Source organism: Lepidochelys kempii, chromosome 7 (genome assembly GCF_965140285.1).
Source record: "Lepidochelys kempii isolate rLepKem1 chromosome 7, rLepKem1.hap1, whole genome shotgun sequence".
Lineage (NCBI taxonomy): Eukaryota > Metazoa > Chordata > Testudines > Cheloniidae > Lepidochelys > Lepidochelys kempii.
In genome coordinates this window covers 15575894-15600460 of record NC_136386.1, presented here as the reverse complement: position 1 = coordinate 15600460, position 24567 = coordinate 15575894, and the positions used below count along the sequence as shown (strand labels likewise).

General features: G+C 42.8%; 1 protein-coding gene across 7 annotated transcripts in view; it reads right to left on the bottom strand.

Annotated features, from left to right (window-relative positions):
* The window catches only part of ITPR1 (inositol 1,4,5-trisphosphate receptor type 1), a 251731-nt gene that overhangs the window by 178768 nt on the left and 48396 nt on the right, over window positions 1-24567 (bottom strand). The gene's annotated exons all lie outside the window — the stretch shown is intronic.

Genomic DNA, 24567 nt, shown 5'->3' with positions numbered 1-24567 from the left:
TCAGACTGTGATGCTTTTTTGGGTGACAGCAATGTTGCCCCATGAATGGTTTAAAAACAACACACACACACACACACACACACACAAAAAACCCTGATGCTGCCAGACTTGTAAAGCAAGACCAGAGAAAGCTGAAACTTAACCAATTCCTGTCAAAAATGCTACCATGTGAAAAGGGGAATTTCAGTCAGTGGTTCAGTTAGGTAAAATTTCTCAAGCTTTTCCCATGCAAATAGGCAAACAAGATTTACCCAAGTCTTCAGAATCAACATATTTAAACATTCACAATTACAGCACTTCCTCTCTGTAACACAGGGCTTTTGATCCTTGGATCAAAAAAAGCTTTCCAACAGTGGATAAGTTTCATTTTCCATACTGCACAGCTCGGGCAACTGAGGCAAAAAGACAAGTAAAGTGACATTTCCAAGGTCACACAGCAGTCAGAGTAGAGCCAAGCAGACTCGGTCCCCTGCCTTGTCTTCTTGACCATGGCATGGAAAAAAGTGTGTCAGTATGGACATTCCTAGTGTAATATTCCTAGTGAAGCACCGGCACCTGGGCACCAAAGCAAGAAACTTGCAGATCATACAGGAGAAGTATCATCTTTTACTGATTTCCTAGACACTGTTTAGGAAACATTCTGCTTTGCAAAAACTGGGTATGACAGCTGATTAGCCATGTTACAAATACGTTTCTATATTAATGAGATGCTCACTGATCAGTAAAAACTAAATTAGCTGCACTTTTTCCTCGTCAGTTGCTTAGCAACTGACAATGCAAAAATTAAATTAACTATTCAAATTTAGTGCCTGAAGTAAAGTAACAGAAGTTTAACAGCCAAACGCAAAGGCAGCTGTTCCAGGCACCTCTTTGGCAATTATTTGGAAATAAAATTTGAGGCTGTTAGTTACACAATGAATTTAAAGGCAACCATTGTATTCATACAGAAGAGTAATGGAATTGGAAAGCTAGATAGTTAAGGGAATACCCATTTCAGAGTCTGTTCTGTAGACTGTAGAGCCTTTTTCCACAGGGACACCTAATAGAATAGGTGAGCTAATCCCCTGGAGAAAGAAGATAAACCAACTGCAAGTCTAGTCATTTAACTTCATTGGAGATCTTTTATAGCCACTGCAGATACACCTGGATGAAATTAATAGGAAACTTCAAGAAACACAGAACTAGCAGCACAAGTGGATGGCAACACAATGAACCCAATTTTCAGAACTAGGATAGAACAAGGTACACACTAGGTGGCCAAATGGTGGTTCATTATAATAAGAAATGAAGTAGAGTCATATTGAGCTAATTTGGGGATATGCACTGATATGGGCAATAGAAAGGACTCAAGTACATCAGTTCATAGGGCCACTTAACTATTGATTCATAGCCTTCAGATGCATAACAGATGTGAGAAATGCAGCATGCACTAAGCTTTCAAGTTATGTTCTTTCCCAGAGAGTTGCATTTTTAATTTACATAAAAATGATTCATGGAGATTGACAGCAGAGAACAGGATTTAAAAGCCATTGTAAGTTGGTACTTTCAACTAAAACTATGCATTGTAAGCAACACACCTGTAATAAGAATTTCTATTTCTGCTTGAGCCATCAGTTCACACAGTGCCAGCAATTAACACACAGCATTGCACAGCAGAATTAATCACACACTGTCTTTAGTCACAGAGCAAGTGCATTTCCGAAGCCAGAAGTGTTGTATTTTGAAGTCAGGCTGAACTTTAAAATGGATGTCAGCAAAATAAATCCCTTGGTAGTGTTTTCTTATTCTTAAAAGAAACATTTGATCTTGACCACTCAAATGGAAACACATGATGTAATGGACGGGAAAATAATGCAAAATAGTTTGCCCACATTCTGTCTCTATTTAAAAAGCTAGAAATCTAAAGCGAACATTAAAAGCATTTGACCCTCCTATTTGAATATTTGTTTTGTGAAATCTAATTCTTACATGCCTGAGGTAAAACATAGCCTTATTTGTCAACCACCAGCCAAATACAAAATCATTCTAATATGGATGTATCTTATTCAGGGATTACACCCTGACCTTAATGGATTTTATGGCCCTGGGATCTCTAAACTGCATGAGCCTATGAACCTGCTAATTTTATCTTTATCTCTGTCCTAGCTGTACATCAGTCATGGCTAACAGTACAGAAGAGCAGGTTTGATTGTGGCAGTGTTCAACACAATGCAATCCATTACAGTACAGGTGTTTGTGGAACAAAGATAACACCTGTCAACCATGAATTAAAAACTTCAACACTCCTGAAAGGTAGATGGTTACATCCATTTTAAAGGTCCACAAATGGAGGCACAAAGAGGCTCCGTCTACACTATGAGCTAAGGATAGGATTCCCAGCTCATGTAGATATATCCACGCTACTGCTCATCTGAGCGAGCATGCTAAAAACAGTACGGTAGCCATAGTAGCATGGGCAGTGGTGGGACGATGCAAGCCACCCTGAGTAAAAACCCACCTGAAGCCTATGGTACACACTGAGGGCTGAGAGCACCTGCCATTGCTGCTGCTGCTACCTATGCTGCCACGGCTACACCACTATTTTTAGCATGCAGGCTCACATCAAAGCTAACGTGAATATGTCTATGCAAGCTAGGAATCACGCCCCAGCTCCAGATGTGGACGTAGCCTGAGTTAATGACAGAAGTCAAAACAGAATCTTTAGCAGAAGTTCCCAGCTTCCCACCACAGGAAACCCTCTTTCCCCTTGGATAAATCTTTATCGTACTTTGAGTCATTCTGAAGAAAAAAAAATTCTTCTATTAAGTAACCTAACCTGATAGAATACTGCTTCCTGTGCTGGTGACTAAAACAAAGATTGTAATTGACTCAGTGGAAGGGGAGACCTAATTAAAGAGGTCAAAGCAGCAAGATTACAGTTTTCCAAGGACTGAGGGTGGAAATTCTCCATATCCAAAAATTTCTTCACAGTAGATATCAACACTGCAAGGGCAATGGGCGAGAGAGTTATGCTTGTTGCACTCTCTGGTGATGCTTTCCCCCGCGTTTAGCAATGTCCCCAGAAGATACCATGACCATTCCCTGATGTTTCCAATATTGATTCCCTCTCACTTGACTACTGTGCTGGCCTTGGTGATAAATATAAATACACACCAAAATTACATTAAAAGAGCAATAGGTTGCAAAATCAAACACTCAAAAGTTAGGAAATGCCAGAATTAAGATCACCTGTGCAACCCTTAATTCACCTCTCCCCTTTGTTCATATGTATCACAATAGTTTGAATTATGTGACCACATTCTGTTTTTCCCCGGGAGCCCTGCCTCATTCAGTGCTCAGAAAGGATAGCACTTATTTAATGAGCAGCTATTCAGTATTTTATTTTCTCCTTGTTTAATTTGTTGCTAAAATTTTAGGCATATTAATTCATGTCTGCTCTGAAAACAGAATAAATAATTTCCTAATGGGCTTTTCGGTAGCTTTTTGGAGAGGAGAGACAGAGAGATTAAGGTAAAAAAATATTCACTAAAAATGTAGATGTCCAATCTGAACTGATTTTTCAGAGTGAGTATTCAGCATTATATAGCACTTTATATGTTCGGAGAACAGCTCCCATTGATTTCAGTTGCAGTTGTGAGCATTCAGCACTTCTGCAAATCAGGCTCTAGAGTCTCAAGTCAGAAAATGAGGACCGTACAATTTGCAACTACCTCTGAAACAACTGGTTTAAGCAACCTGACTAGCATCATACAACAACTGTTTGTCAGCAGCAAGGATTGAATCCAGTTTCCCAGGACAGCATTCAACTCTCTTAACCAGGAGATCATCCTCTCTCTTCCTGCAGTCCCCTACTTCGTTCACTAGACATGTTCAAATCAGACCCTGGTGCACATCTAAATAGAGTGCATCAGATTGCAGCCCCTCCACCTGCACCTGTTACTGAGGTCCTGGCTGAACTTTTCCCACACCTCCTGATCCTGGCACACTCCATCCCTGGCCCCACAAAGTTGCAAGCCCTCCTTGTCAACCTCCCTCTGGCAATGGCCAGATGGCCATCCATCATACCAAGAGGAAGAAGTTGGATGGGAGGTTGAAGGGGTACTCTGCGACTGTGGGGCCGATTTCTATTCCCTTGCTCAGTCACATCTCCAAGCGGAGTTCCTCTGGGTGGTGTCCATTGACCCCCTTAGATGCCTTCGATGAACAGTGGACGCAGTCAGTGGTTCTCTGTTCCATGTCCCCTTCTGGTTACCTCATTTTCACCTTAAGACCTTTACTCCCATCCCTGTTTTTTCATTTGTTGTCCCCTGCAATTACTTGTGGCCTGGATTCACTGCCCAACTCCTTCAGTTAAGAGGAAGGGCCTTTAGCGATGAGCAGACTTAGGCTCATAATCTCCTGGAACCACAATAGGTACACCCCCCCTCAGATTCAGCAACAAATGAGGGAACGGTCCTACAGACCACAACAGTCTCCTTCGATACTCAACCATGACATAGCCCAAGAGCAGGTCCATCCTGCACACTGAGTAAGGCAGGGGTCCAATGGGAAAAAATAGTACGTGATCATGTAATTGGAGGCTGTTTTAATGTATAGGCACAAAGAGAACAAAGTAAGGTTGCACAGGCAACCTTAATTCTGGCATTTCCTAACTTCTGAGTGCTTGACTTTGAGGCTTAATAATGTTCTTTAAAACAGAGGAATTTTTTGCACCTAGGGTTTTGAAAAAAAACAATGAAAACAAATTCAATCATAACACATCATACTGCCACCCACATGGCTCATCAGCAGGGTTGGAACCTTGGATCCACGATGTAGACCTCACCCACTTGAGCTAGGGTTGCCAATTGTCTAATCACACAAACCCAAACACCCTTGCCCGCACCCACTGCCCCAAGGCCCCACACCTTCTCCAAGGCCCCACCCCACTCACTCCATCCCCCTCCCTCCGTCGCTCGCTCTCCCCACCTTCACTCACTTTCACTGGGCTGGGGCAGGGGTGCGGGAGGGGGTGAGGGATGCAGGCTCTGGGAGGAAGTTTGGGTGTAGGAGGGGGATCTGGGCTGGAGTAGGGGTGCAGGAGAGGATGTAGGCTCCGGCCAGGAGGAGCATACCTCAGGCGGTGGTACTGCGGGGCTAAGGCAGGCCCCCTGTCTGCCCTGGCCCCATGCTGCTCCCAGAAGTGGCCAGCACATCCCTGCGGGAAGCAGGGGGTCTCCACACGCTGCCCGTGCCCACAAGTGCCGCCCTTGCAGTTCCCATTGGCCGCAGTTCCCGGCTAATGGGCGCTGCGGAGTCGGCGCTGCAGGCAGGGACAGTGTGCAGAGACCCTGTCCTCCCCAAGGGCCGCAGGGAAGTGCCGTCCACTTTGGAAGAGGCATAAATCCAGGACAGGCAGTGAAGGACCAGTCAGGTTTTAGTGCTACCAAATGACATGGATTCTGCTCCCCTGGGTTTCAGTCCATGTCCCTTCCATGAAGACTATGGAAATTTTTTTAGTTTGGCCCAGGCTCTATATTTACTACCTCGCTCACCATTTTTGCAAATGGACACAACTACTTTAGGTTTTTAAGGGGCCACCTCTACATATTTGTGTTAATTGTCCGCTTGATTATTTTGAAGTAGAGCACCCGGAACACTTTGACCAAGGCATAAGGAAAGTGCTTCGTAAAGATCCTTTATGTACCAATGGATACGCTCCAAAAACTACTGCAACTAAGAAACTATCCATCCCCCTAAAAAAAAAAAAAAAAAAAAAAAGCCTTTCAAACAGGAAATCTACAAAATATGAAATACTTGAGTAAGTCAGCTACAGAATTGCTGAGTATTTCATACCAACATAGCTGTTTCCTCATTTCTTGATAAAAATCAATTGAACTCTTATTATGGAGAGTTACTAAAATTAAAAGAAAATTAACAGTTCCCGAGTGAATTTTAACAGTTCCCTTCACCCTCTTCAGTTCCTGAGGCCAGAGTTTATTCAAACGAGCTCTTATTGAAAGAACTTTAAATTTGTCTTTTTAAGGCAAAAAAGAAGCTTTAAAAAGGAAGTAGAAAATTTAAGTTGACACATCAGAAAGCAACTGTAAGGTCTCAAAACTACATGCCTGTGAAATTATCATAACTTAAATATATACACAGCATATCAACAGATAAAAAAATCCATTTATGTTGAAAACTGAATGAAGATCTCTGAGTGAAAGCAAAGTCTTTTCAAGCAGTGGAGCATTAAGAACAATGATCAAAACTTATTCACCCGCAGATCAGTTCCATCTTCTCAAAAACCCGAGGTCTGATTACCACATTGTCTACTTCTATACCTCTGCCTTGCTAGACTTGAAATGATTCTATATCAGTCAAGGAGCTTCAGAAAATTTAGCATAAAATGGGCTGTAGAAAAATGCAGAGTATTAATCTTTTATGGATTTCCATGCAGAAAAAACATCTGCTTCCATTGAAAGAATTACGGTCTTTGTCAAGGGAAAACTTGCCTTTTCCCTTGCGGGTTCGGGTTGAGTGCCCGAAAACAAGTCTTCTATCAAGTAAGGTGGCATCAATACATTTCAAAAACGTTTTCTTCCTAGGAGGCATTAAAATAATAAATAAATAAAATAAATGTTCAGCATCCCAGCCCACTAATGGCAAGGCAATGACTGGAAAAATTTATGTATAGGCCAGTGGAAGCGTATTTATATTCTAAATGAGGACCTGCAGTTTAATTCCCTGTATCACTGCCAGATCACCCAACACTCAGAATTCAATATTGCTAGATTAATTACATGACTATATATGGGGGGTTTATGCTGCTCTGAAAACCATGTTATTTAAGCGAAGTATCTTGCATGGCTTCAGAGCTTTCAACTTGATCTTTTAAAATAAATGAAGCCACTCAGTAATACATCTCACCAACATATACTCCTCTTCACCACAGTTCAACTAAAAGGCTGTATAAAGGATTCTTGGACACAGTTTAATTGTCTCGTACAACTAAGCCAGAGATAACCACCCCAGTGGATACCGAGGAGACACTAGGCAACCAGCCTTGTGCCATTTCTCCTCTGCCACAGTTTATGCTCACGGAAGCTGCTACCTACATTTTCAAAGTCTTACCAGTATAGAAGCCAGCATGGTTAGCATTAGCAACTTTGTTGGATGGTGTATTGGAGTTCAAATGAGAAAGGCAGCAGCAGAGGCAGTTCAAACCATAAGGAAATTTGACACAACTTGAAGATGGTTGGTAAGTGGTAAACTGTTAGTGATTACTAGATACTAGCACTACATAGCCTGGGATGCTCGTTAAGTTAGCTCAGCAAGACAGTGCTAGCAAAAGGCCTTGGCCGTAATCTGATTCCAACAAAAGAGACATCGGGAAATAACTACGAAAATAAACACCTACTGAAGAACCCAAGGCAGTTGAGTGCAGATCATAAAGTAAATATTTTTATTTATGAACAAAGGCCAGGAGGCATACAAGCAGCAAGCTGGTTTCTGCTTTGACAAGACAGAGGATCATTTAGTAAGGTGAGAGAGATACAGCGTAAGGTGAGAGAGAACTCAAACCAGGCCCAAAAGAAAACATGGATAGAAAAAGGGAAAACAGCTGGAGTCCCATCACAAGAGAGGGATGGCAAATGAATGTGATTCGTTCAGCTTCAGACACATAAGCAGATGCAAGGTCAACAGAAGGGAGAACAAGTACTGATCTAGTCATACTTGAAAAACTTGACAGAGAATCAGACTCAAGGGCAACCAGTTTTCAAGAGGTAACACCGAAAAGGCCACTGAGAAACAGAGCAAAGTTATCGGAGACTGGTGACTTCACAGTGAGGAACGTAAGCTATACAAAGAAACAAAAACACAGCATGTTGCTTGTTGAGAACGAGTACAAAGGATGTTATGATGAGTATGCCAGATACCCTTAAAAACAGACTATGAACAGTGGGAGTTATTTTACACAAAATCAAATTAGAACAGTCAAAGTGATTCAAGTTAACCCCCCAGCTTCAGGGATCTGTGAAGTCAACCAAAATACTTCCATAAATCCTTCTGATGCTCAAATGCAAGTGAGGAACAAAGATGGATATTAAAAACAAAAACCAAAAGACTAATTTACAATGACTAATTTGGCATTTCCGCCCCTCCACGAATTGCTCAAAAAACAACTTACAACTTTTGTGTTTGTTCACTAAGCTAAATTATTCACTGAAATACTGAATCGAAACATATCAACAATGCATGTTTTGGCAGAACACAAGGAATCGCATAGTAGGTGTTTCATGGACAGATTTCACAACTTCACGTAGTTTTAACGGACTTTCCTTGGTTTTCATCATCTGTCATCAGTTTAACTTTGCCATTTCACAATTCAGCTTGCCCTTCGTTACCTAGGCAGTCAAGAATGCAGCTCCTTAACTGTTTCCATAAACTAGGCTGTTCCAAGGCATAAGACACCTGTCTTAAATGTGAATCTTGGAACACTGGCTGGCCACAATGAAAGAAAGACAGAATGCAATGGATGTGATTTAATTATGCCACAGCTTTATTGGTTTAAAATATCTGGGAGTAACCAGCAATAAATGTTATGATGCAGGTCACCATCATTTCCATAACCATTTACACATAATCCCCAATCTGGTCCCAGCCATCCTGTTTTTAGGACCTCACCACCCTCCCCTTGCAACAAGGGAAAGGGGGCTATAAAAGGGGGTGGGTCGTCAGCTCCCTGCTGTTCCGGACGTAGGAGTTCCAACTTCCCCTTCCTCAACTCCCTTACAGGATGCTTTCCTTCAAATCTGTTTCCATTTCATTTTATCTAGCAATCGTATCCCATGCATAAGGAGAATATGCATGGGACATTATCATGAGTGTTACATGTTAAATTGTGATGCTTATAACCTAACCGCCCACCCCCCCAACCCCCACTCCACCCTACTGGGTTCCAGACCTGCTGTGGCAGGAAAATAAATACCAACCCACCTCACTCAAATAATCTGGCAGTGAGTGAAAAATTCCTTCCCAGCCTCCAAGGTAAAAGGGGACTCATGTAATGTCCACAGTAGTCATGAGGAAACCTGGTCCTTGTGTAAATTTTGAGGGTGGGTGGGTGCTGTTAGCCCAGTCCCTGTAAAAGAGGGCTTCTTGGGGGCTGTATAGGCTATAAATACAATGCCTCCATTCTTCTGGTCAGCAGGAAGGGCAATGAGCCTCCCCGACCTGGTGCCAGCTGCTTCCTGACCATCCCTACGAACTTCCGCCAAATCTCTCTTGTCTCATTGTATGTGGGGGGGGGGGAGGGGCAGGAGAGACTTATAGGACAACACCCCTTTTCTTCTGGCCAATCAAATAAGGACCCTCCTGTATGGAGGCTATGGTGAGCACATTCTTTTCTCACCACCTTGGAGGTTTTTTGTTCAATCCATACTACAGAATTGGAGATGCAGGGGGATTATTGACAGGGAGGGGCATTAGCCATTTAGTTTACTTATCTATTTCATTTTAAATTTTCACTATCTGGCCCCTTAGATTTCAGTCTCACCTTTCATTCTTTACTTTACTTCACTTCCTCCACTTTGCCTGCTCTTCTGGCACAGAGCTTTTGCTCACAAGTGCTGGCACTGAATTCTTTAATTAAAAAAGCATAGCACTAAAGCGGAAGGGTTTATCCTGGATGAGGAAAGGGGGGCTGTTACACAGAGGTTATAAGCACAACAAGAAAAAGTAGATCAAATCTCAATTGAAGCCTAATGGCATGTCCCTTTTAAGCAGTTTAAAGAGAGTCTGATTATGTTATGGACAGTCAGAGCTGAAGTGACTGAGCACAGGAATAAAAAATGTGTCTATTTAAGAGTCCTTTATTGTGAGTCATAAGAAACTATGATGGGCCACCACAACTAAAAGAACAGTGGAAAACCAAAGGCCAATATTTCCAACCAGTAGCTTAATATTTTTATGTTTTTAAAATAAGAATTTGGCCACTACAACAAAATAAAAACAAACATAGAGGGAACTCAAAACACCTCATATCATTATGGAAATCAGAGTTAAAAAGGGGAATATCCTAAGAGATGAAGAAACTGAATCAGATGCATTAATAACTGGTAAGTCTAATGTGACTGTGGTGCACAATAACATCCATATGAGAACTTGTTTAAAGTGCCCTTCATTGTGTCCCAGAAAACAAAACATTCACCTCTCCATGGCTCTGCTGTCCCCCGCACTTGTGGCTTATGCCCTTCCTACTTCTTCTTTAAAGGTAACCAGATCACTTCTCCTGTACCACCACTTCTCCTCTCCTCCACAGCGCCCACAAAGGACTTTCAGTCATAAGAAGTGACACTACCAACACCACAGAGGGCACCTGGTGCTTCACAGGGTGGAGAATACAACATCCGGCAAGATATGTGTGCAGCACAGATGTCAACAAGTTAATGATAAAAAGATCTATCCTATAATTTTGGACAGAGTCAAGCAGCATCATTTGCTAGATGCCAGCAGCGCAGAGGAGGGAATGTGCCAGATGTGGACAGTCTTGACTTAATTTTAGAAGATGACAGCCCGGAGGTGAGTGGAATACAATAATGCTGCTGAACTCTGCCATGTTGTGCATCCATAGAAGGAGCAAAACTAGCACCTACAGTCTAAAATGAGCTGTGTTAGACTTGGGAAAGCAACAGGTAGAAAAAACAAAAAAGGAGTAAAGTTTTTCCTTTCACCCCACCCCGACCCCTAGCCCATTCTGTTTGAGGTTTCCACAGCCTTTATGGAAGCCCAACTATCTCTCTCAAAAAATCTCTCCAGCAACCAGCATTCTTTTGGCTGAGCACGAGAAAATACTCCTGCTGAAACGTATCAGATGCTGCTGCTCGGATCTGTCCAGTATCACTTAAGGGTGCAAGCCACTCCCCTTCTCAAGAACGCAGCACCCAAGAGTTCACTCGAGCATGCAAGTAACTAAAACTGGGCCAGCCCCCCCATTATGTAGTTTTAGAGCTTAAAAAAAAAAATCTTGTGTTCCAAAGTGCACAAAGAAGTTTACATTAAAAAGTATTGACTGTAACCATCAGCCCTGCTGTGTGGTGTCAGCCTAAGTAACATGGTATATACTTAAAAGGTCTTCATACCAAGCACTCCTACAATCCACAGTACCCCAGGTTCACAGTGATGAAGAGTTAAATTCTGGCCTCGCTGCAGCTGAAATAAGTTCTATAGCTTTAGAGATCAAAAACGAAAGTGGAAAATAGTCCCTAAACTAGTTAAACAGCCCCTTCCAGGAACAGCTAAAAGCAATGCTTTACCAAATAAGGCAAGTGAAAGCTAAAAGCCAGGAAAAAAAAAAAAACAGACCCATGTTGTATCTTTCAAAAAAGTCAGACAGCTGGATAACAAAAATGTGAGTGCGCCAGTTTTACTAAAGTGGATTGCAAATGGGAAGAACAAATGTTCAGAAACCATGAACGGAAGCAAGGGCTGCCAAGCAGAGGCCAGAAGGCATTCCTCCCAGGCTGCCGGAGCCTAAACCATGTTTTTAATAAAGTACAATTTTGAAAAAAAAAAAAAAACGAAATATATCTCTAGATCAAACAAGAATTAATTCAGGGAAGGCCCATGGCCTGTGTCATACAAGAAGTCGGACTAGAGGACTACAGTGGTCCCTTCGAGTCTTATCAATCTAAACAATGCACCATCATCTTCTTATGTGGGCTATGAGGTTATCAGGGTCTCGCTCCTATAAGAAACAGCTAGCGGGTGCTCGGCATCCTAGACGAGGCACTCAGCACTTTACAGGAGTGAGCCCTAAAAGTCGAAGTTGCACTGTGCATCCTGGACTGCCATACATTGACACTGGTTCACAAGATGGTATAAATTCTATTGGACAAGGGAGGTGCAATATTAAGATAGAGTTACTTACCGATGGAAATAAATTCTTCCCATTTAAAAACAAGGGATTTATTGGGTTTTTGTTTGTTTAAACATTACAGCAGACTTCGATAACTTATTTTAGACTAGGTTCTACACCAGAGACCTCATAGCGGCACAGCTGTACCTATGCAGCTGTGCTGCTGTAAGATCTCTCGTATGTGGCTCTGTGCCGACAGGAGAGAGCTCTCCCACTGACATAATTAAACTACCTCAAACGAGCAGTGATAGCTAGGTCAGCAGAAGCAGCTCTCCCGCCAACATAGCGCTGTGCACACTACCACTTATGCCGGCGAAATTTATGTTGCTGGGGGGGGTTCCCCTACATCCCCGAGCAACATAGTTTTGCTGGTATAAGTGGTTGTGTAGATATAGCCTTAGTTTCTCTTTTCTCGTCTACAAAGGAAGAAGGGACAGAGAAGAAAGCTAAAAATGTAGTTTTGATACCTTCCCTATCTCAGAGAATAAACAAGAAGGTCGGCACCAATATTTTAATCATCAATGGCCCTGGACAGAATTTTCTTTTCTTTGCTGGCTTTGTTTCCACCTGCCTTGAAAGAGCAATTTGCAAGTGCTCAAACTACATTCCAAAACTGATCATTTCCCTCCCAATTTCTGGCCAACCCCATCACACAAATTTCAAGAGCTGCACTGTTTATGTACTCCTGCCTTTTGCAACTAACAGCACGGAGCATTAGATGTAAATTTGCTCCTAACACAGGAGACAATTCTGCTCCTTAACATTTTTTTCCTCCTGCTAACTGTAAGATCTTCTTACCAATGTACATCGCACAGTGCAGCTTCTTGGGTCCCTGGGCTTGTGATGGCTGAGTATGTGTTAATGAAAAACACATGGCATCATGCATCATTGTCCATGGCATCATGCAGCATGGATAGTATCATATGCAGAATTCAGATGTGTAGCAAAAGTCTAGAGGTAACTTGTAAGTTTCAGTCAATTTTCTTTTTGCTTCTTTGTCCAACTATCAAGTGGATAAAGTGCCAAATGGTTCCTCTGAGTGCAACAATTAATGTGACAATGCCTGCCTTATTTCCCTGAATCTTCTAGAGTTGAAACAGAAAGCCAAGAGCGAGTACTAGTGGATGGTAGCATATGAAGGAACAAGCAATAGACTTTAAGATCTTTGATCTATCAGAAGAACAGCATGTGCACAGAGCAAATCTCCTTTAGTGCACCATCAGGAATACACCGCCTTTTAAACCAAGATACAGTAATTCAGAGGAAAAATCTGTGGACACAAGCAAAGCAACTTCAACACATAAGTGTCCAGTTCTGAAGGCTGGTTAATGAATTTGCCTTCTAGAAGAACATAATGTTTGCTATCCTTTGAATTAAAAGCCTTATTTTTCGCTACCTTCTTACATGAAGTGAGTAATCCACATCAGGTTTATTCCCCCTTCCAGCAGAATTTCATACCTTTACACACCATCCTGGCCTTCAAACCCTTTTCTGCAGGCTGCAGAAATACAGTCACATTAGTGTGGTGTTTGAAATCCGTAAGTGGGATGCCACTCAACGGCAACGTTACACAGACAAACAGCCATGTACTGTTACTATCAGATACAAAAATAACCAAAGCTTTATGCCTCCCTTTTTCTTCATCTTGAAAAGCATAGTGGTGGGCAGGACTAAGTGAAAAACATATGGTTGTAACCAAAAAATCTGCTCTTTCAAGCTTTCTTGGTTGCGCTTTGTGCTGCAAAGTGTTACTCTAACGAAACAAAGATTACAACAAGATAGCACAGGACAATTGCATCCTCACGGGGCGTGGATGAGCGTTTATGTTGCGCTCCCTGTCAGTATCCGGCCCAGGCTGGGGAAGTGAATGATTCAACCAGCGGACCAAATTTGGTGATGAATCCTGGTCAGGTGCCACCTGAGGCACGTTGTGCATATGCTAAGAAGCAGCTGCATCCTCTGCAGAAAGCGACATAACTCAATGTACCTTACCCTTTGACCTTCAACATATTACCACTGTGATACACAGGTTTATATTTAGCCTCCAATACACTTGCATTTATGCACATTGGTAACTTATGTCCATTTCTTATAAACCTATAGAAGGTAGTGTTTACTCAAGTCACATCCACCTAAATTTATTTTTCATTTGACAAAGCTGGTTCCAACCATGTTTTCATCGTAGCCCCAATTTTACACAGAGAACAAGAATTAGCAATTTCCATTATTTAAAACGATCTTTCAGCTGCTCCACTGACATCATGGAAATGTGCCAAATGGTACGCAAGAGAACTGGATTCAGAAACTATGGATAGGCTGCTAAGAGACAGAAGAACTGTGCCAGCTGTACCGCTTTCTGAAAGCTTCCCCACCAGCACACTGGAGAAGCATTAACAGTGACAACCCCTTTGCACGGTGAAAGCCACCCTCCCAGGGAGGGCAGATGCACCAGTCATCTAATCATTCAGAGCAGCAAATGAACGTCTTTTTCAGCATCCAAAATACAGCGAGCTCTATTCTCCCCACCCCTTCATACAAATACCCTGCTCTTGTTCCATTTGCTCCAAATCACTGTATTCTATTTTTGGAATAGCAGCAAAGAGTCCTCTGGCACCTTGTAGACTAACTGACGTATTGGAGCATAAGCTTTCGTGGGTGAATACCCACTTCGTCTGATGCATGTAGAATGTAACTGCTTGAAAACTCAAGCCTGGGATGCTTCTCCTCCATCACCCCATCCTCTACCCCAAAATCCACATCAGGTTTATTCCACCTTCATAGAATTTCATACCTATACACAAGATCCTGGCCTTCGAAAACAGCTGGAGAGTCTAAATATGAGAGGACTGCATCCACTACCTATAGTACAACTGATTTACAAAGATCACCTTGCAGAATAAAACAGAGTGGCAATTCATTCAGACAAATGATTCCTCTTATACTGCAGCGTCATGACAGCCTGAAAGAGAGAATAACCCTGAAAGAGAAAGTAAGAGTTGGAAACAAAAAAACAAGATAAACGATACTCATGTACTAGGATTTGCCACCTCTGGTTTCTCAGAGTTAAAGCAGCAGTTTAAAAGTGATGGAGGCCCTCCTGTTTGCTTGTAAGCCTACTCAAAGTCCACCAGGACTAGATCAACAGTGACATCTGATAGATCATTTCACCCATGACTGTGCCAATTTCTGTTCTCTGCCATAAAAAAAAAGAATAGCTCTTGGCTTTGACAGCTAGTAGAATGTTAAATGCCTCCATCTGTTGTTAGCCCTCCCACAAAGGTTTGAAACAATGCTTTGAATATTCATGTCTCCACTTAAAAGACAAATGTCAAAATTACAGATCAGCATCTGACTCTCCCTCCCCACCCCCTTTTTTTTAAAAATACCTACTTGTAGAGTCCACATGCTGGAATTTTGGCCTTTTACCCCTTCAGCGTCACTCTGTGCTTTTAAAGAAAAGAGAAAATGAAAGAAATGGAAGGAAAGCTTTTGCCAGTAACCCATTGCATTAATGAATAACACCTACACCATTACTGGACTAGGCATGTGATTATGGAAGATACAAAAAGCAAGAAATAAGTTGAAGCATCCTCAATGTTATTGCAGAAAGTAAGCCACTTTAAAGGTTAGGCACTACTTTGGGACAGTTACAAATTTTCAGAAAGGATCCTAATATTGAACTCAATCAGAACAGTATGAATATTTATACTGCCTGAAGAACCTGGGCGGGGTGGGGGTTGCAGGAGCAATAAGAGGCCTGGATACGATGTGCTCACTAACTGTGAAAGTGTAAACAGCTGCACAGTGAGAGCATGATGGAAGAAAGGGCAGTCACCGGAAGCAACGGCCTATACTTTTAACTCATTTTTCTCTTATTAATGCAAAAATCTATAAGCCATACCAAGAGCATGGTCTTTGCATGCATCCTAAAAGGGGCAACAACTGCCATTTTTCTTTTCCAAATAAGTTTCCTGCACATTAGAAATACTGAGGCGGCAGTTCCATGTTTTTTTGCTGTAGACGCTTCGGAGGACTAGAAACATCACATTAAGCTGAACTCTGAGCAGCTTTCCTAAAACAAGAGGGGACATCTAGTCATACACAAAAGATATTGTCTTGGTACAGCACACTCCAAGTCACTTTTTTCTTTATTGCTTATTTACTGTTTCACTGTACGTTTTTCCGGTCATTGGTATATCCGTTTTACACTTAAAACCTCAACCATAATGTTCTAATGAACTATTCTGGGCTTTTAATTCCACTAAAGGAAAAAAAAAAAAAGACAGGGCAAAAGAAAAAAAACAAAAAAGAGAATACAATATAAAACAATACTAGAAACATCATCAAATTATTTTATAAAATGGAGAGATTGCTTCAGTTAAAGAGTTAGAAAAGAAAACCCACTTGGGTCATACTTTGCCTTCTGATCTTATATTAGGCACACTCAAAATCTGTTTCACACTGAATTGTCACAGCAAGACAGATGTATTGTACATATTTACAACAGTTTATAGTAAGATGCTAAAGAACAAGGAAGTTTTTCAACTAAATACATCTTTGTACAAAATCTTTTCATAGGGATCCTAACTTTGCATGATTCAGCATTGTAAGAACTATTTCTGATGTGCAGACTTAAAAAAAAAACCCAACAACCCCACAGTATATCAGGCCTGACCATGGAAAATGGAGCCAGTCAGTCAAAGAGAATGCTTCATTTTTCTCTATTCACATCAATTCTGGCTGAGGTTTGTGCTTCAAACTCATCAACAGACAAACATAGCTTCTACAGGGTGAAGCACCATTTAAGGTATGGTTCAAAACATCAAAAGAGCTTAACATTTAGAAAAACAGATAAGCTAGTTACAGAAACTCCTACAGAGTTCCTATGCAATAGTCAGTGCTTTACAGCTGTAAGTTACTGTACAAGCTACCCCACGAGATGCAGATAATCACTCTTTTACAACATAGGATAACAAACTTAGTAAGGTTGAATGACTTGGCCAAAAGTACATCACCAATAAAGTCAGGAATAGAAGTCTCGAGCTCCCAGAAACTAGCCCTGCACTCACCCCACTAGATGATCCCACCCATTGCTAGTTTCATTTCTTTCTGTTAGCACGGTTGTGCAAACAAACATTGACCACAATCCACATATTGTTGAAAATCAACATTATAAAAAAAAAAAAGCTTCCTGTATTTGAAATAGTTCCTTCCACTTAAGATTTCAATGCCACTATCCATCTGGTCAGGTAGGAATTTCTTAGATTGCTTTGGGCTGGGGTACAACATAGCACCCTGAAGTTATACAAACCTTTATTCTACACTTGAAAATACTCTAGTTAGTGGGACAGTCACCTACCTCAAAAGATATCTTGTTCCACTGGATAAGATTTGCTTTCCTTATCATATTGTAGTTACACTAATGAAAATATCCAAACTGCTGCACAACTGTGTAAAAGATCTCTCGTGTTAACCAAGGTGTTGGCTGAGGTTGTACCAATATGCCTCAATGATTGCTGTATGATTTTTGAACAAAGACATATTGATCTACCAAACGTGGCATATACAGGGATGAGAGTAACATGATTCTTGCAATTCTAATAGGGACATTTATACATATTTAGTGTTGTGAGCTTTCATAAGGAGATTGGAGGCTCTTGGAAACCAGTGGGAGGAATGACCAAAAAAGAAGAGGTCTACATCTCAAGACTTGCAAATTTCCATTTATTATTTTCAATGGGCCGTGCAATGTGGAAAGGACACCTCTACTTTTCCTTCCTATTACCCCAGTTGGGGGATTTTCTGCTCTTACCAATGGGTATAAGAGGAGCGCATTTGGGACAGAATCCTTTGCTTGAACCTATGCTCAGTTATCCTGAGATCAGTTACACAGAAATTTTAAAAATATGAATTAACAAATGCAAAATCTGTGACTTGCAATACTGCAAACAGTACCTAGGCTCTTATGACACCCATCACTATGGCATCCAAACACTTCATGGTCATAGCTTGCTGTGCTGTAGTTCGGGTTTGATCAGCCGATAAATGTTTTTGTTTCCAAAGCTACACAGAATCTTATCCATGTACAGCACAGATAGCTACGTAAGAAAATGAGAGTGACAGGCACAGATAATTGAAGGTTCAAAAGACTAGACATGAGCAAATAAGTAATTAAATGAAGGAAGTGAGGTTTATACAGCTGGCCAAGTGGTAAGAACACTCCAATCAAAGGATTATCTAACTAACCTATTTCTCCTCTCAGTATCAATAAGTTTATTGTACTAACTCTGCCCAAATGTTTACAAAGCAATCTTAAAAAACCCAAAGCAGCTACAGAACACCTGCTACAGGAGCTATGTTATTAAAAGCAGTGTTTGTTTAAACTGCGCATAAAGGTTCACAAGATTGCCAAGGCTCTCTTGACTACAAACAAAGGCTCAGGGGTTGCAATGGGCAGAGGAGAGAGGGACAGTCATCTCTGCTTTCCTCTTCAAAGACTCACCCTTCCCCTGGTACCTTCAGAGCTATTCCGGGCGCCTGCACACAGAACCTGTCAATAAGGAAGCTCCCAAGCTTGTTTGTAGAGGACCCTAAAGCAGCCTCAAGCATTTTGTCCCTGCTTTCCATTATCCTCCTCTACCACCACCCCTTTCAGTCACTAACCCGCCATCATCATGTGCCCCCCTGCACCCTTGGCCAGCTCTCAGACTTGCCCTAAAGCAATTGGCTCCCGTCTAGTCTCCCCGTCCCTCCCGGACACACACTCTTCCTTGAAGCATCCCGTCTGGGTATCAGCAGGGAAGCACAGGGAATGGAGCATCAGAGTTGTCTCCCTGCCTCAATGCTACACCACAGTGGCCTCTGGTGGCCAAGAGTCACCACAGGGGAAACAGTGCTTAGGCTGGTCAATTTAGGAAGGTACCCAACAGACTTCCAGGTGGAGCTGGAACAAGCAGAAAGGGAATATCAAAGGAAAATCCAGACAGCCAATTGTATGTTCAGACTCCGAAAATAAGGTTAAGAAAAGACAAGAGAGTTTCAGTCCTCTCTAGGTGAGGCCTGGCCCTGTAGCTTTAAAACGCCTGTCCTAACCTATGGGCCTTTAACCCTTTACCAAGAGAGACAAGGTGGAGGAGGTAATATATTTTATTGGACCAACTTCCACTGGTAAGAGAAAGAAGCTTTCGAGCTTACACAGATCATAGAATCATAGAATATCAGGGTTGGAAGGGACCTCAGGAGGTCATCTAGTCCAACCCCCTGCTCAGAGCAGGACCAATCCCCAATTAAATCATCCCAGCCAGGGCTTTGTCAAGCCTGACCTTAAAAACTTCTAAGGAAGGAGATTCTACCACTTCCCTAGGTAATACATTACAGTGTTTCACCACCCTCCTAGTGAAGAAGTTATTCCTAATATCCAACCTAAACCTCCCCCACTGCAACTTAGATCTCTTCTTCAGGTCTGGGAAAGGTACTTAGAGCGAGACAGCTGAATATAAGATGGAACAGATGGTTTAGCACAAGCAGTTAGCAAATATTCTAAGAGACCATTCAAGGTAGAGTCCTTCAACGGTCCTTTAGGGCAGTGGTTCTCAGACTTTTTAGACTCAGGACCCATTTGTAAGTGTTTATGGCCTGTCATGACCCAGTAAATAGTCTGAGGGTGGAGACCCGGGGTGGTCAGGTCCCACTCCCCAGAGAAGGGGTGGGGTGTTGGGTCTTGTTCAGCACTCACCCCACAGTTGCAGCTTCTGCAACTCCTATGCTGTAGGGCTGGCTGATCCTGGCTCTCCACCTCAGAGTCGCTCAGGTTTGGCCCCACCCCAACTGGACCAAAATTGTGAGAGTGGAGTTGTCACCTGGCTTATGGGGTTACAGTGCTACTCACTGAAATTTGGCCTACCCAGACTCCCATCATCTTGACGGCTGGGAGGTGATCCCACCCAGCCCCTATGGGTCCCCCATGGGACTGCAACCTTTGGGGTCCCAGCACCACGCAGGTTTGTTCCCCTCCTAAATCAGTCCCATGGCATTGGTGTTTCCTATAAAGGAGTCAGTAAATAAACAGAGCTTCCTAATCAGCCTGATTTATTCAGTAAGAGACTCTATCCATGGTCAACTCATCTCAGCATCCATTGGCAGTATTTGTTATACGCAGACAATGTCCTGAGGGCTGTACAGAACAAACAACAAGGCAGTCTGCCCCAAAGAGTTCACAGTATAAAAGACTGTGGGAGAACGAGAAGCAATTGCCTTAGTTTTTTCTTCAGATTCCTTAATCTGTTTTCATCTGGACCTCTCTAAAGAAGTGGAAGAATTTGAATGAGGGCTAGTAGACTAGGATAGGGCACCTGAAGCTACCAAGCACACCTCCCCACCCCCCAGACGAACTTAACTGTACTATGACCATTGATATAAATGTGTTAAATCCCCTTTCATCTTTACATTTGCCAATACTCAGTAACATTTGTCACTGGGCTTCCTTAAGAGTCCCATATTCAATTTGCAAAAGGAGCAAAGCCTCAATACCAACAGCCTTCAGAAGAGTTTAAAAAAAAAAAAAAAAGGTCAAAGTGTCCCCCGCAAACACTAACTGCTCACTAAAGGAAGAGATATTCAAAGTAGCCGGGTCATTGTGGGTTTCTAAAATAAACCTTTAACCATGTTTTCAGGAAAAGAGCACTGTGTGTCAGACAGATTTTAAGTCTGACAGATAAAAGTTACTTGGTTTTTAAGTACCTGACTGCAAACTTGTTTGAGACTGCCACGTCTCAAGTACTTGGTTGTCTAGCTACCAACGAAGTCAAAGGCTACTTAATTTGAATTCTCTACAGGAGGAAATTTAAATCCTGCACTGATATTTGCTCCAAGTAGAAATCAATCATCAATTCAATAACTCACAGAATACAAGCTCAAAAAGGTGTTACTGTGGTTTAGTACTCAAAAATTTCTTTTGAAACCCAATCACTAGAGATGGACTTGTGTGGTTGGTCTTTGTTTTTGGCAAACCCTCGGGTCAGCATATTTTGCCATCCACTTTAACTGTGGTTAAATTAAGAGTTTATTGTTATTATTAATTAGCGGTAGTAGTATTACAGTAGTGCTAGGGATCCTAATCAAGGATCAGAGGCCCCATTGTGCTAGGCGACGTACTGACAAGGAAGAGTCTCTGCCCCAGAGAGCTCATAATTGAGGATCAGGACAAAACACAACAAACAGGTAGGGAAAAACAAAAAAAGTTGGAGAATGAGGTAGGTTCACTTTGCATAATAAGCAGTATGTTCCAATTCACCACGTGCCTGGCAGTGTTTTAAGCATCATGGCAGAGATAAGTCTCCAGGAGGGATTTGAAAAAGGAAAAGATGGTAGCTTTTTACTTTTTTTTTTTCTTTTCTTTTTTTAAAAACAGGGATTGATCCCCATGCTGCCCATGTGAGCATGAAGCAGTAATTTCTAAGCCCTGGTCTATACTACAGGGTTAGGTCGAATTTAGCCGCTTTAGATTGATTTTAAAATGAATGTGTCTACACAACCAACCCCATTCCGTCGGCCTAAAGGGCTCTTAAAATCGACTTCTGTACTCCTCCCTGGCGAGGGGAGTAGCACTAAAAATCGACCTTGCTGGGTCAAATTTGGGGTAGTGCAGATGCAATTCGATGGTATTGGCCTCCGGGAGCTATCCCAGAGTGCTCCAATGTGACCGCTCTGGAAGCACTTTCAACTCCGATGCACTAGCCAAGTACACAGGAAAAGCCCTGTGAAATTTTGAATTTAATTTCTTGTTTGGTCAGCGTGGCGAGCTCAGCAGCACAGGTGACCATGCAGTCCCCCCAGAATTGCAAACAAGCTCCAGCATGGACCGAAAGGGAGACACTGGATCTGATTGCTGTATGGGGAGAAGAATCTGTGCAGACAGAACTCCGATCAAAAAGAACAAATGCCAATACATATATGCCAAAATTGCATAGGGCATGATGGAGAGATGCTAGAACAGGGACACACCGCAGTGCTGCGTGAAAGTTAAGGAGCTCAGACAAGCCTACCAAAAGACAAAGGAGACAAACGGTCACTCTGGGTCAGAGCCCCATACGTGCCGCTTCTATGATCAGCTGCATGGCATTCTAGGGGGGGACCCTACCACTACTCCACACTGTCCGTGGACACCTGCAAGGAGGGAGTCCCACGCAAGAGGGAGGAGGATTTGGTGGATGAGGAAGAGAAGGAGGAGAATCGCAGCAAACAAGCGGCAAATCCTTTCTTCCTGGCAGCCAGGACCTATTCATCACCCTGGAGCCAATACCCTCCCAAGGCAGGATCCCCAACCCTGAAGCCAGAGAAGTCAGCTCTGGTGAGTGCACATTTGTAACTACAGTACAGGGCTTAAAAGCAATAGTGTTTAATGTTTGATTTGCCCTGAAGAATTGGGATGCATTTGCAGCCAGTACAGCTACTGGAAAAGTCTGTTAACGAGTCTGGGGATGGAGCGGGAATCCTCCAGCGAGATCTTCATGAAACTCTCCTGGAGGTACTCTGAAAGCCTTTGCAGAAGGTTTCTGGGGAGGGCTGCCTTATTTCATCCTCCATGGTAGGACACTTTACCACGCCAAGCCAGTAGCAAGTAGTCTGGAATCATTGCAGCACAAAGCATGGCAGCAAATGGTCCTGGGTTTTGGTTGCATTCAAGCAACATTTGAATCATAGAATCATAGAATATCAGGGTTGGAAGGGACCCCAGAAGGTCATCTAGTCCAACCCCCTGCTCAAAGCAGGACCAATTCCCAGTTAAATCATCCCAGCCAGGGCTTTGTCAAGCCTGACCTGAAAAACCTCTAAGGAAGGAGATTCTACCACCTCCCTAGGTAACGCATTCCAGTGTTTCACCACCCTCTTAGTGAAAAAGTTTTTCCTAATATCCAATCTAAACCTCCCCCACTGCAACTTGAGACCATTACTCCTCGTTCTGTCATCGAGAACAGTCTAGAGCCATCCTCTTTGGAACCCCCTTTCAGGTAGGTGAAAGCAGCTATCAAATCCCCCCTCATTCTTCTCTTCTGCAGGCTAAACAATCCCAGCTCCCTCAGCCACTCCTCATAACTCATGTGTTCCAGTCCCCTAATCATTTTTGTTGCCCTTCGCTGGACTCTCTCCAATTTATCCACATCCTTCTTGAAGTGTGGGGCCCAAAACTGGACACAGTACTCCAGATGAGGCCTCACCAATGTCGAATAGAGGGGGAACGATCACGTCCCTCGATCTGCTCGCTATGCCCCTACTTATACATCCCAAAATGCCATTGGCCTTCTTGGCAACAAGGGCACACTGCTGACTCATATCCAGCTTCTCGTCCACTGTCACCCCTAGGTCCTTTTCCGCAGAACTGCTGCCTAGCCATTCGGTCCCTAGTCTGTAGCTGTGCATTGGGTTCTTCCGTCCTAAGTGCAGGACCCTGCACTTATCCTTATTGAACCGCATCAGATTCCTTTTGGCCCAATCTTCCAATTGGTCTAGGTCCTTCTGTATCCTATCCCTCCCCTCCAGCGTATCTACCACTCCTCCCAGTTTAGTATCATCCGCAAATTTGCTGAGAGTGCAATCCACACCATCCTCCAGATCATTTATGAAGATATTGAATAAAACCGGCCCCAGGACCGACCCTTGGGGCACTCCACTTGATACCGGCTGCCAACTAGACATGGAGCCATTGATCACTACCCGTTGAGCCCGACAATCTAGCCAGCTTTCTACCCACCTTATAGTGCATTCATCCAGCCCATACTTCCTTAACTTGCTGACAAGAATACTATGGGAGACCGTGTCAAAAGCTTTGCTAAAGTCAAGAAACAATACATCCACTGCTTTCCCTTCATCCACAGAACCAGTAATCTCATCGTAAAAGGCGATTAGGTCTTTATCTTTCTGTGTTAGCCTCAGGAGAGGGATAATCATTCATGGTCACCTGGTTGAAATAGGGGAATTTTTGTAAGGGAACAGTAAAAGGACCCCATTCATGCTGGGTTGTTTGCGCTTGGCTAAAAGGGATCATCCCAGAGAATAGCCACGCGGTGGGGTGCAGGGAGGTGTGTGCTGCACATCCACCCAAAAACCGTAGCCCCTCCTTTTAAATGTGAAACCCAACCGGCATTGCTTGCTATGGGAAAGGATGCACTGCAGTTTGGAACCATTCCCACATGTTATGAAGGCATAAGAAGCCAACCCCACGTACCAAAAGGCTTACCATGACTGCCTGGAAAGCAAATTCTGTTGCCCAGCCGTTTGTGATATATGTCATCATACTGGCAGGCGCTTAATATAAAAGACAAAATGCAATCTTGTACCTAAAGCACATGTGCTGTCTGCTGTGAATTGCTTGATTCACTGTGAAAGAGTCTCCCTTTTGTTCTCAGAAATGTATCATCTTAAATTTTACTCTTCCTTTTTATCTCCCCACAGGTGCAAATGTTTCTATGCTCCCCCTATCATCTCCGTCCCCGAGGTTATCGCAGATTAGAAGGTGAAAAAAAACCACACTCGCGATGACATTTTCCGAGCTTATGCAGTCCTCCTGCACTGATAGGCCACAGCTTAATGCATGGAGGCATTCAGTGGCAGAGGCCAGGAAAGCATTAAGTGAGCACGAAGAGCAGAAGCAGGAGGCGATGCTGAGGCTAATA